The 13,628-nt window shown below is 34.2% G+C and overlaps 1 protein-coding gene across 1 annotated transcript in view; it reads right to left on the minus strand.

The window, feature by feature from the left end:
- LOC101890230 (furin-like protease 2) overlaps positions 1-13,628 on the minus strand; it is a 487,563-nt gene that overhangs the window by 129,257 nt on the left and 344,678 nt on the right. The window lies entirely within an intron of this gene.

The following is a 13,628-nucleotide window of genomic DNA, read 5'->3' on the forward strand; positions in this document are numbered from 1 at the left end:
CAACGAATGTTTTCTCATCGGAAAAAAACAAATTCGGCAGTTCACCACTTTTGGTTAAGCGAAGCAACTATTTAGCTCTTTTGAGTCTATTTTCTTTCTGTTCTTGCACATTTTATACCCTCCACCATATTATGGAGGGTATATTAACTTTGTCATGCCGTTTGTAACTCCTCGAAATACTCATGTCAGACTCAATAAAGTATATATATTCTTGATCAGCGTAAAATTCTAAGTCGATTTAGCGATGTCCGTCCCGTCCGTCAGACTGGCTGTCTGTCCGTCCGTCTGTCTGTTGTAAACACGCTACCTTTCGAATATAAAGGTACCCCCGATATTCGGTATTTGGATGATTTAACCGACATTATTCACCGGATTTTTTTTTTTTAAATTTGGCATTTGAAGTTCAAAATGGATAGTACAGCCTAAGACAGAAAATTGTCTGTGCAGATCCACGTCTTCATATAGCCCCCAATATTCGCTATTTTGACGATTAAAGCGTCATTATTCACTGCAGTAGTTTCAAATTACGTATTTAGAGTTCGTAATGGGACCTATAGTATGTGACAGGAAATTGTCTATACAGGTCCAGGTCTTTGAATAGGCCCCATATATCAGTGCCTCCCTATAATCTGTATTTTGAAGATTTTAGGTACAATACTCAACGAAATTGTTTGAGATGTCGTACTTGAAGTTCGAAATGGAAGCTACAGATTGTGACAGAAAATTGTCTATGCAGGTCCAGGTCTTCGTATAACTCCGATATAACGGTACCTATATATGGACATTTTGATGATTTTAGCTACATAATTCACCATTTATTTCAAGTTTAGAATTTGAATATGGTAATGGCTTATGACAAACAAGCAGACCCTAATATAAGGGCTATAATCGGTATTTTTAAGATTTTAACAGAATTTTTAACGGATTTTTATTTATTTATTTAATTTTTTTTTTTTTTTGGAAAATTTCCACATTTGTTCCAAATGGTGGAGTGTATTCAAAGTTCGGCCCGACCGAACTTACTGCTTTTTAACTTGTTTTAATTTCAATGGCTCGGGGTAAGCTCATTTTTCTATATTTGCTGAATGGAATATTGTGATATGTTCAGCTTACAAACCATTTTTCGGCCACTGAGACGCGGGTTTCGATTAAATGTTGCTGTTTTCTTCCGTCCACTTCCTTGACGTCGGGCTACGCAACCAGTATCACGGTAACGAGCGATCGTACGAGACACAAAATATTTATTCACATTTAAATGCTGAAGTGCTCTCACGATAGCCACTTGTGGTTTTCCAGTGAAATATAAAGAACTCACGCTATCACGCTTGAATGCCATCACGAATAACTTTTTTTCTGAAAAATTCTCACCAAAATGATTTTGTACGCCTGTAAACAATATAATGAGCTGTCACTGGAATAATTTTAACAGCTGCCGGACGAGTGGCTTAGAAATGACTTTGGTTGCAGTTTTTTTTATCTCACCCTGTAGTGAATTTTAGTACTTTTAGTACACATCTTGTCCGAATTTTCAAAAGCCCAGCCTTATATCACCCCCAACCACAAACATTGACAATCGGTCAAAATTTCTATATTCTAGCTGCAGCCGTTTTACCAGGGCGTTTGATGGATCCGACTGTAACTCATTTTTGAGTTTTTATTTTTTGATCACAATTTTCGAGAGATGAAATTGCAATTTTTAATTTTGAGTTTTTAGGTTCAGATTTATTATGTATAAACTTTATAATAACCATGGCCTAAATTCACATTTTTGTGTCCCATTTCCACTCACATAAGCCTTTGAAAATTAGGTTTAAATAAATGAAATAATTTAATATCGATAATACCCATTCCGTAGAACAATTTCTTCGTTTGAAAAAATTATATATTTCTTTAAGCTTTTAATAAATTTATCTCTTATTTTTTTATGTAAAACTGAGGTTGCAAATACAACGCCCACTTCATTTGGAAAGCCTCTAAACATTTCTAACAGACCTTGTCAATGGCAAAGATACAACACGGAACCTACAACCAAAATGTCCATGTTCGAAATCTGTCCTGTTTTCCTAGATGTTTGTTGAATAAGTAAATATCGCCACAAACACATATAAATTATACATATATAGAATTGTCATTATTATATACGACGACAAGGATAACAGAATCCACGATGTCTAGTATGTTCGACAAACAAACAAACATCCATTCAACAGCAACACACCCAAGGTGTCTTATCGACACACACACACACCCATATACGAATGTGAGTGTTTGGTGTCTGTGTGTTTGTTGCAATTGCACTGTCAACAATCATATTTGCATAGTAGGAATGCCTGTTGCAGTATGTCTGTTTGTATGTGTTGTTGTTTGCATCTGTGTCTATGCCTATGTCTATGAGTGTGTGTGTTGGTGTCTGTCTACATCTAATGTTACCCATTTTATGTTCACAACAATATGAAGTAGATGCAGACATCCATACAGCCCATAGATGATGTATCCTTAAAACAATGCTAGCGCAATGTTTGTGTGTGTTTGCCAACAACAATATTATACAACACAACTACATGTGTGCTGTTGTAGTTATTGCTGTTGTTTGTGTTGGTACAAGAATTGCAATTGCTTTGTAAACTTGTTTAAGTTCTTTTGTTTCCGTCGCAATACTCATTCCCATATGCTTAGCTTTGAACCTAAATAAGAAAGGCCATAAACTCAAAGAGACCCAGAGAGGGGAAGAGAGTGAGAGGGAGAGAGCGATACAGATAAGCATAAGGAAATAATATAAACTTTCTGCACACACACACACACCCAAACATATATGAACACGTACATCTCAGGGTGTTGCATTCAGACGTTGTAGATGTTGTGTTTGGCAATAAGGTTGTATGTCTGTGTTTGCGAGTTTGTATGTTTCCATGTCTTATTCTGCTATTGCCCTAAATTTACTATCATTGTCAAAAGTGTTGTCGGTCTGTTTTAAGTTCGAGTGTCTAAATAACATTTTCCATATGGAAAACTTCCCTCAAAGGCTTGTGGGACACCACCAACTGGGTGTGGGTGTGTGTTCAAATGTTGTAATCTGTAGGTGTGTGTGTGTGTTTGTGGGATGAAAGTAGTTTTGTTTCTGATTGGTTTTTGAATAGAGTACAAGTCTGGTTTTTTCAAAATTATTTTTTTTTTAGAATTTTCAGTTGAAAGAGGATAGAGATTTCAATTTACTTAAAGTGCTTAAGATATAAGATTTCATGGCAAAAAGATAATTGAGTTTTAGGCTCGGAAAAGGTAGTTGAATATGAAATTAAGATTTTGAGGTCTTAAAAACTATAGAATTATTTTCTTTTACTGTTTTAATATCTTGATTTATTTAATTACTAAATTAAAAATTAAGAAATATAAATTTAATTTTTTCAATAATTAGGGAGAAAATCCAGCAAATTGTGAAAGAAGAGCTCAAACAGGAAATACATGTATGGGTTTTTTAAAAGTTTGTATCGCAAAGTAACCTTAATAGAAGGGACAAGTTCCCCCCTTCCCTACTTTTGGAAAATTTCGGATTACTATTCCTCGAAATCCAGGAATTTTAGGTTAATAATGTCTTGGGCAATATTACACGTCGCAATATTTATATCAACACAACATCTGTTATAAAGATGGTAGATATCGGACCATTTCTTCTGGTACTTCCTGCAAAGGGTTGAAGTTGTGAATAACCAAAACCATAATATAATCCGAAATAAGCATTCTCTTCTCTTCATATTTCACACATCACATTATTTCTACTAACAAAATATCAGCTGCGAAGATGGAATATATCGGTCACTCATTCTGGTACCTCCCCCACAATGTCAAAATTTTGAATATTCATGAAGCTCATAAAACGCGAAATGAACATGGGATTCCATTAAGACTTGACACATCTCGATATTTTCATCAATACAATATATGTTTAAAATATGGTAATATCGGATCATGCCTTCTGGTACCTCCCCCACATAGGGTTCAAGATTTTGAAAAACAGAACGCTCAAAGAAAGCGAAATAAACATCCAACTTTCTCTAAATAATATTGGTTTGAGAGGTACGGCCATGAAGGACGTACGTCATAAATTGAAAAACAAAATAGCCTCAGAAATGAAAACCCATTTGAAATTTTGTTTTTCTGACCTAATACCGTCAGGAGAATTTGGAATTTTCTACCTCCAAGAGAATATAAGTTGAGAATTTGGATTTTAGGGGCATATTCTTATGTAAAATGGTCCTCCATTCCCAAAGTAGCCTAAATACAAGAGGGTCAAGACCTTCGAAATTATTTAAATTATAATTTTACCTGTTTCGAGCATATTTACATGGGCGCTACTCGGACTATTCCATTCGGCAAATATTGAAAAATGAGCTCGGGGTAAAGACATTGAAATTCAAAAGAGTGCAAGAACTTACACCGCAACAGAAACAAAGTGACTCAAAAGAGCTAAAGAGTTGCTTCGCTTGGCCGTAAGTGGTGAACTGCCAAATTTAGTTTTCTCCGATGAGAAAACATTCCTTGACCAGCAGTTTGTAAACAAACAAAATGATCGTGTTTACTTGCCAAAGAGGTCAGCGGAAAAGGTGCACCTTCGGTTGGCCACCAGAACATAAGCGCCGGCCATGGTGATGGTGTGGGCCGTCATAACAGCCGATGGTCGCTCTCCACTCGTATTAATCGACCGTTGCATCAGAATTCCAGACCTTGGACATTCCAACAGGACTCAGCATCATTGCACTCAGCACGCGCCACCCAAGAATGGTTACAAAATGAGGTTCGTTCCTCGCTTCATTTCCAGCGTGCAATGGCCACCAAAATCTCTGGATACCAATCCATTGGACTATTGTGTCTGGCGTATTTTGGTTGGTACTAAAAAACACCAAAGTGTCCATCACCTCAAGAAAGCGCTTCGCCGGGAATGGGTCAAAATTCCGCAGAGCAACATTCGGGCAGCGTGTGACGGTTTCATTGGCCGTTTGAAAGCCATAATTCCAAAAGGTGACCTATTCGAACAAATCTAAACTTCTTCTAAAATTTGATGCTATTTGCTTTCATTCAATAAAATTAAAAAAAAAAAATGTAAAAATTGTGGCGTTTGACTTTGTTGCAGTTTTTTTATCTCAACCTGTATGGCCGTACTTCTCAAGTCCTCGGCTGGGGTTGAAAAATTCTAAGTGGGTCTAATCGTATTAAAAATTACAGCAAAAATCCAAATGGGATTTCAATACGCATCCCAACTTTTTGTTTTTACGATGTGGGTCCCCAATGATCGTATCTAATAATATTGGTTGGGTACGTGAACCTGAGAGGAACGGTACGGTGGGAGCTACATCATAAATTAAAAAAATTGCCTCAGAAATGAAAACCCATTTGAAATTTTACTATTCAGACCTATTCTGTTCCACCCCCATTCCTCCACTCTCAAAGTAGCCTTAATAAAAATTGTTAGTAAATCGATTTAAAAAAGTGGTCAAGACCCTCGAAATTATTTAAATCCTGATGTAGCGCCCATACAATGTTTCCCCCTTAGAAATCAAAACGGCAAACTAGGGCCAAATCAATTGAAAAATGTGGCCAACACCTCGGAAATAGCTGAAATCATGGGATACTTTCATATAATGGTTAAAACAAAACCTGCGCCTTTACAAATAAAGTCGAAACCAACGGAAGTATAAGAAGAAGAATTGAAGCCTTTGAATATTAATCAATTATTTTTTTATTTAACCCCCTTTGCGATTTGATCGAGTTAAAAAGCAATACAACTCAACTTAATAACATTAATTGAATATAGATGTTATATTAATCATTTACAACAATCCTGAAAAAAAGAAAAAATTTCCTACAAATTTTCATTAAATTTATTTTTAATTGCTTAAAACGGACAATAACAAAAAGAAAACAACAAAGCAACAAGAAAAATAAACTATTAAATAAAAACGAAACAAAACTAAAAAAAAACTCAAATGAAAACATATTATTGCATCAATTTTTTATAGACCCCGGGGAACGGTGAACATAAAATATAAATGAAAGACAAATATTTCCTCTACACGTTTTTTTCCGCAAATGTTTATTTGGTATTTCAAAACAGAAAAAAAAAACGAGTAAACTGATATAACAAAAAAAAAAAAAAAAAAAAAAAAAAACGTAGAAAAAAGGAAACAAAAATTTCTGTATTAATCAAGGTGAAATATTATACTATTGATAATAAGTGAAAAAATACATTTCATATACATGGTACCCAAAGGTAGTTGGTCTATGAATTTATCAAATGAATGTTTCCAGAATTTTGTTAGTGTGTGTGTGTGTGTGGAAAAAAGTCAATATAACTTAAAGTATCATGGGTAAAATATTTCACTTTTTTGTGGAAAATATATTTAACTGGTGAAACACATATAATATATGTCTAATGTTTTTTTATTTCAGTGGCGCGATGGAAGAAATATGGAAAAAGTGTTTCAGGAATTTGGAATTGAATAATTTTTAATTTTTTCAAATATCAATGGATTTTATATTTACTATTCAGTATTGCCGAAATCGAATGGTAAACAATACCGGACATTATAAAGCATTTGAAGCTAATGAGTTAAAAATAGATGGGTAACTTCTCTGCAACGGCAGAACAATCTTCGTCATATAAACCCGGTAAATTGTACCTAAAATAAACATTTCTTTAAATTTTCAAAGTTCTCAGTTTAATGGCCTGTTATAATTTAAATGACAAAAGAAAAGCAAAATTGTGTCGGAAACCTAAAAAAAACACCCTAAGTGCGATTTTGAGGGACAATATGAATAAAAATAAATTTATTATATCTAAAATGCTATGAACTGGAAATGAACCTTGTGTGTCTAGCCCACACATTATTACCATAAGTGAGAGGTACTACTTATCGGTATTTAAGTCAACACACAGACATGTAAACTCCCAAGGGAAACAAAGTCGGAAATGACTCTCTCAAATCAAATGTAGTGAAAGAGAGCCTAAGGAGCAGAATTTAAGAGCATGGCTTAGGTAGCTATAGACAGGTCGCGAGGATTCAAATGTTGAAATGAATCCTTGAATATATGTAGGGGAAGTATAAGGAAGTAAGGTTAGGCGTTCAATACCAGCAGCGGACAAATTTACAATACTTTTAAAGTAGAAGAGGAAGACCATGGTTTTGAAAAAAATAAAATAAAAAAACAACTGTGGTGTTCTTAATAAAACGACGAATTTTTATCAAAAATGCCTTGGAAAATATTCTTAAAAAATCGAATAGATGACACTTCAGGAAATATTCGTAAAACATTTTTTTTTAACTAACAAAATCTGATTTCAATTACTTCCCAGAAAAACTTTCAGAAACAATCATGAAATTTAATGTCCCGCAACTGCAAAATAATTTATAAATTGACTGCGCTTCAGAATATATTCTTTCATAAATTTCATTAATAATATTTTTAGTTTTAAATTTAGAAGCTGTGCTGATCCTACAGAATGTTTATTTCAATCGAAAGAAAATATGGCTCTTAAGAAAAAAACTAAAAAAAAAATTCTAATCGAATGACACTACTCAAAAAGAAGGAAATATTTTAAAATCCGCTAAGTCTTCCAAAAATTGGCATTCCCTTAAAATTCATAGTTTTAAAATTCTGGTAAGCTTTCGCTCGAAAACATATTCTACGAGAAAATAAGAAAAACACTTAAAAAACACATATGTTCGTCTGGGCCGAACCTTTAATACCCTCTACCACTTTGAAGGACCTTGCAAAATGTTACTTGATATAATCTTCAAAATACCGAACATCTGGAGGTATAGTTATATGGGTTCTATACGAATCCGTGGACCTCTATAGTCAATTATCTGGCAGATAATTTGCTGTTCAATACAATTCAATTCTACAATTCTGTTCAAAAAATGTAGCTAAAATCATCCAAATACTGAATTTAGGAAGGCATAGCTATATTGGGAGCTATACGATGATATGGACCTGAGTAGACACTTTTCTGTCATAGGAGGAAGTATACATTTCAAACTCCTAATATCAATACAAGTGCGCCACAAGACAAAAATACCGAATATCTAAAGGTATAGTAATATGTGGTCTATTCGAAACAGCCTCTACAGCCAATTATCTGCCAGAAAAGGTGGTGCCTATTACGAACTCCAAATACCAAGTTTCAGATAATTCCGTTAAAAACGTAGCTAAAATTATTAAAATACTGAATATTGGGAGGCACAGTTATATTGGGGTTATACGAAGATGTAGACCTGTATAGGTAGTACTCATTCCGAACTCCAAATATCAAATTTGAAATAATTCCGGTGCAAAGTGTAACACAAATCATTAACATACCGAATATCTGGAGCTATAGAAATATGGTGTCTATACCAAATCTTAGACCTATATGTACAGTTCTCTGCAAGGATGATTCCTACATATTGAGAACACATATTTTCATAACATATAAAATGAAATTGTGACTAAAATTCTCAAAAAACCTTAAATCTGTCGCTAAAGTTATATGGGGTCCATACCAAAACGTGGAGCTTTATAGCCCATTTTCAATATAAAAAGTCCTATTTTCTTAAGAATGCAGAATATAGGGAGTTACCGTTATATTATATTTAAATACGAACCTTGAAACAATTCCATTGAATAATGTTGCAGAAACATAAAAATACCGAATATAAGGAGGAACCGTTATATGGTCATAGACTGTAGTACCCATAAGAAACTGTAAAGGAATTTGAATACTTCTTATGAATAATGTACCTAAAATCATCAAAATAGGTTGTAGTTTTCGTTGCGAATTACAAAAACGAAATTTGAAACCATTCCGGTGAATAATGTCGCTGAAATCATCAAATTCCGAATATATGCAGACTATACGAAGATCTGGGCCTGCACCGACAATTTTCTGTCATAGACTATAGGAAATTCAATTAGAAATTTTTGAATGAATAATGTCGCTAAAATCAATAAATTACCGAATATAGGGAAGTACAGTTATATGGGGGCTATACCTAAACGTGGACTTATACAGCCTATTTTCAATACCAAAAGTGGTGTAAAATTTTATCAACGTATGTCAATATGTTTGGATGCTAAAGTGGTTTCCACAGATGGACAGACGTATAGACGGACGGACATCGCTAAATCGATATAGAATTTTATGCTGACCAAGACTATATATACTTCGCGGGGTCTAAAACGTTTATTTCGAGGTGTTACAAACGGAATGACAAACTTAATATACCCTCTATAACATGGAGGTGGAGGATAGACAAATATTTTTAAAACATCTGTTGTACTGAAGTAATCTGTTGTATCATCAGAAAATCGTCTTAAAATTCTACGTATCCAATCTCGGTGTCATCAGAAAGTATTTTAAAAAAGATTTTAGGGAGTGGCATTTAGAAACTTGATTTTTGAGTATATGGAAGATTTTTGAGTAGATGGAAGATTTTTGAGTAGATGGAAGATTTTTGAGTAGATGGAAGAACAGCCGGAACGGGGGGATGAACTCAGAGCCCCATACTTCTCTGAAAATGTAAATGTATAAACATTTTGCTTGAAAGACCTGATGTTTTTCCCTGTAGGGCCATCTCGAAATGGTTTCTACGGGCATCTTTGGCTACTTCGCTTAGTGGCTTAGATTCGTTTTTTGCTCGTTAAAATTCTGTAAAAAATTTAAGGTTCTATTCATATTTTCTTGTTGGACAGATTAACTTTTCTTCAATTTTCGATTTCATAAAAATAGCTTTATACGTTGTTTATACGGCTAAAATTCGGCGAAGTTTTACTACTTGCAACTTATATTTAAAAATACGTTCTTACTACATTTTACTATGCTAAAATACATTTTTATCTACAAATTAATGACATATTACTAAAATTAAGTTAATATTTATTGTATCTTACAACTTTGTTTTTATGACCAAAATATGTACTGAGAGCAGTTGCCTAAGTAGCAAATGAATCATTAAACAATGACTGGCATATTTATGCATGTGTAGAAATATATGGTCACGAATTTCATGACATGCCTTAAGGCGGTAGAACATTAAAAATCAAAAAAAAAAAAAAAAACAAAAAACATTACATATTTGCTAAGCTAGAAGAGAGAGAGAGAGAGAAAAGAAAAGCTCATAATATAATTCATAACAGCTTGTACAGCAAACATACAAAATATTGTCGTAAAAACAGGAAACACTTATTTGTGTTTATGTCGGCGAAGTACATGGAACCACCCTCGGAGTACGCATATTTTTATTAATCATAAACAATTTGAATGCCTGCGCCTTTATGTCAATGAAAACGTACCGAAAAATCTATACTTGTTTTAATAACGAAAAAGCCATAATTTGGAAATTGGTATTGAGATGTGTAACCATATGTTTTTATTTCGACACACACAAAAACAATGAATTTCCTTGGAAATGACCTTCACACAGTAATATAAAAACAAACAACAACAACGAAAACCTTATCCATATTAATTTTATTGCCTTTATCATCAACTAAATGACCAATGAATTTTTATATAAATTATTTCCCGAAATAAAAACACCCACGCACACCCCTCATGGGGTATTTCAGACAGATTGGCATTCATAAGCCCAATATTGTTAAACAATAACAACAACAACATAATCAAACATGATAAAGCTGAAATATATTGCAGGAGGTTATTCTTTGTTCTTGCTCTCTAAGGAGAACTTATTTCCTTGATTAAAGACTTCTAATAAAGATTTTCACAAATCTAATAATAATTTTTAAATGAGCCTTAGTATGATTATTATATTTTGCTAACGCTCCTACATGGAGGCCAAGGGATCCAGACAAACCAAAAAAACTAAACCTTTAATGCCTATAATTTATTACTAACACTAAAAGTCCTTAATAAATTAATTTTTCATTGAGAATTGTAGCTATGCGAAATGGTCATGAAATGGAAATTCTTTCACACCTTTCGCCTGTCACTGTTGGAGAGCAAATATGGAAATGTTGCCTCGGTGAAAATGAAAATAATTCTTGTTGAGCGAGCAGCAAAGCTAATTTGTTAATTGTGTGAAAATCTAAATAAATTGTATATTTTCGTGTGGAAAATTACAATAATTAGTAACACCTAAAAGTATGCAATTAATAATATTTAAAGTAAATTCCCCAAAAGTTGGCTATACACAATAGGAAATGTTTGGGGAAAATCAGGGGAAGGAGAGTTTGAGTATAAAATGAGAAGGTTATACATAATGAATGTTGTTGTGGCAATAGAGTATTATGTGGTATTAAAACATTATTTATTTTATCTATTTGACAGACAGACATTGACAGACAGCAGCTAAGTTCGGCTTCCACCATCTGCAATGAATTTTCAATTTTTTCAAAAATTCCGAATGAAAACCGTAATATGGAACCTATGTAAAGACGTAGTCCACATATTTATGTAATTTTTTGTCATAGGCTGACATTGGAAATTTGAAACAATTCCGGTAAATATTGTCGCTAATATCATCAAAATACCGAATAAAGGGAGGTGTCGTTATGTGTGGGCCATACGAAGAAATATTGTCATCAAAATACCGAATAAAGGAAGGTGCCGTTATATGTGGCCCATACGAAGAAACTTTTGCCATAGGCAGTAGTAACCATTACGAACTATAAATACGAAAACTGAATAAATCCGGCGAATAATGTAGCTAAAATTATTAATTAAAATACCAAATATCGGGAGCTACCGTTATACGGGGGCTATACGAAAAAGTGGACCGACGTGACCCATTACGAACTTAACCTCCCTACTGGCAAAATACAAAATTTTGGAAAATTTAAGCATTCTATCTCAATTCGTTCGAAAGATAGCGTGATTACAACAGATGGTCAAATAGATGGGCATTGCTAAATCGACTTCTTTTGCCATGAGTATTTCGAGGAGCTACAAACGAAATGACAAAGTCTGTATATATATCCTCCATAGAATGTTGGAGGGTATACAAATTTCCGTTAAAATATAGATATAATTTTAAAATGTCCAAATATCAAGTGTTGCAATTATTTGGGGTTATACGAAAATGCGAAGCTTTGCATTAAATTATCTGGCAGAGAAGGAGGTGCTTATTACGAACTTCAAATACCAAGTGTGAGATAATTCTGTTGAAAAACTTAGCTAAAATCTTAAAAACACCGTATATTGGGAGGTACATTTATATGGAGATTATACAAAATGTGGATATGTACAGGAAATTTTCTGTAATAGGAGTTAGTACCCATTACGAACCCCAAGTATTAAATTTTAAACAATTCCGGTGACAACTCTGACACAAATCATCAAAGTATCGAACATCTGCAGGTACAGTTATATGGAACCTCATTTTGTAAAAATTCTTGGGTGGCGCTGAGTCATGTTGGAATGTCCAAAGTGTACGGCCAAAATGTTTGAGTGCCCGAGGCTTTAATACACCCGCCAGAATATTTACGCAATAATATTCGCATTTATTCTGATGCCACGGTCGATTAATATGAGTGGAGGAAGGAAGGCTGTTATTGCGGCCCACACCATCATCATGGCCAGCGCTTGAGTTCTGGTGGGCAACTGAAGGTGCACATTTTCAGCTGATCTCATATGCAAGTAAACACGATCATTTACTTTGTTTACAAACTGTTAGACAACGAATGTTTTTTCATCGGAGAAAAGCAGCAATTCGGCAGTTTACCACTTTCGGTCAAAGGAAGCAACTCTTTAGCTCTTTGAGTCTATTTTCTTTCTGTTGCGGCGTAAGTTCTTGCACTTTTTGGAATTTCAATGGCTTTACCCCGAGCTCATTTTTCAATATTTGCCGAATGGAATACTGCGATATGTTCAACTCATGAGCGATTTTTTGGCCACTGCGACGCGGGTTTCGATCAAGCCGCTTCTTTACTTTTCGAACCATTTGTGCTGACGTGACAGAAAAGATTTATTTATTTTCACATTTAAATGCTGGAGTGCTCTAACGATAGCCACTTGTGTTTTTCCAGCCAAATATAAAGAAATCACACTATCACGCTTGAATTCCATCAGAAATAACATTTTTTGGAAAATTCTCAAATGCTTTTGTACGCTTGTAAACAATATAATGAGCTGTCACTGGGATAATTTTAACAGCTGTCGGACGAGTGGCTTAGATATGACAGCAGTCGGAAGTTGGTTGCAGTTTTTTCATCTAACCCTGTATAGCAATATTATAGTTGGTATGATAATGGTTACGTGAGCTCTACTAAAGTCGGCCCCGCCAGACGTTTCTTTCTTTCCATACTTTCCATACTGGTTTATGTACATGTATTTTCCAAACCAATCCAAAACCAAAAAAAAAATTGAAGAGGATTGTCGCTAAATCTGTACCAACATTTTACATGAAATTATTCCCTATTCCGAACATTTTGAATCTCTAGCGCTCTCGCATTAAAAATAGAGTGGAGAGTCAGATTCGTGTGAAACTCCTATTCTACGAACTCTACCACTTGTAAGTACGTTTCACTAGCGAGTAACGCACATGTCTGAGCTTTCGTTAAATGTAACTAACAGATTTCGTACATCTGTCATCCCAGTAAAAATTTGGAGGGCGAACGTTCAACTATCAGCACTACAA

This window comes from Musca domestica, unplaced genomic scaffold (genome assembly GCF_030504385.1).
Source record: "Musca domestica strain aabys unplaced genomic scaffold, Musca_domestica.polishedcontigs.V.1.1 178, whole genome shotgun sequence".
Taxonomy (NCBI): Eukaryota; Metazoa; Arthropoda; class Insecta; order Diptera; family Muscidae; genus Musca; species Musca domestica.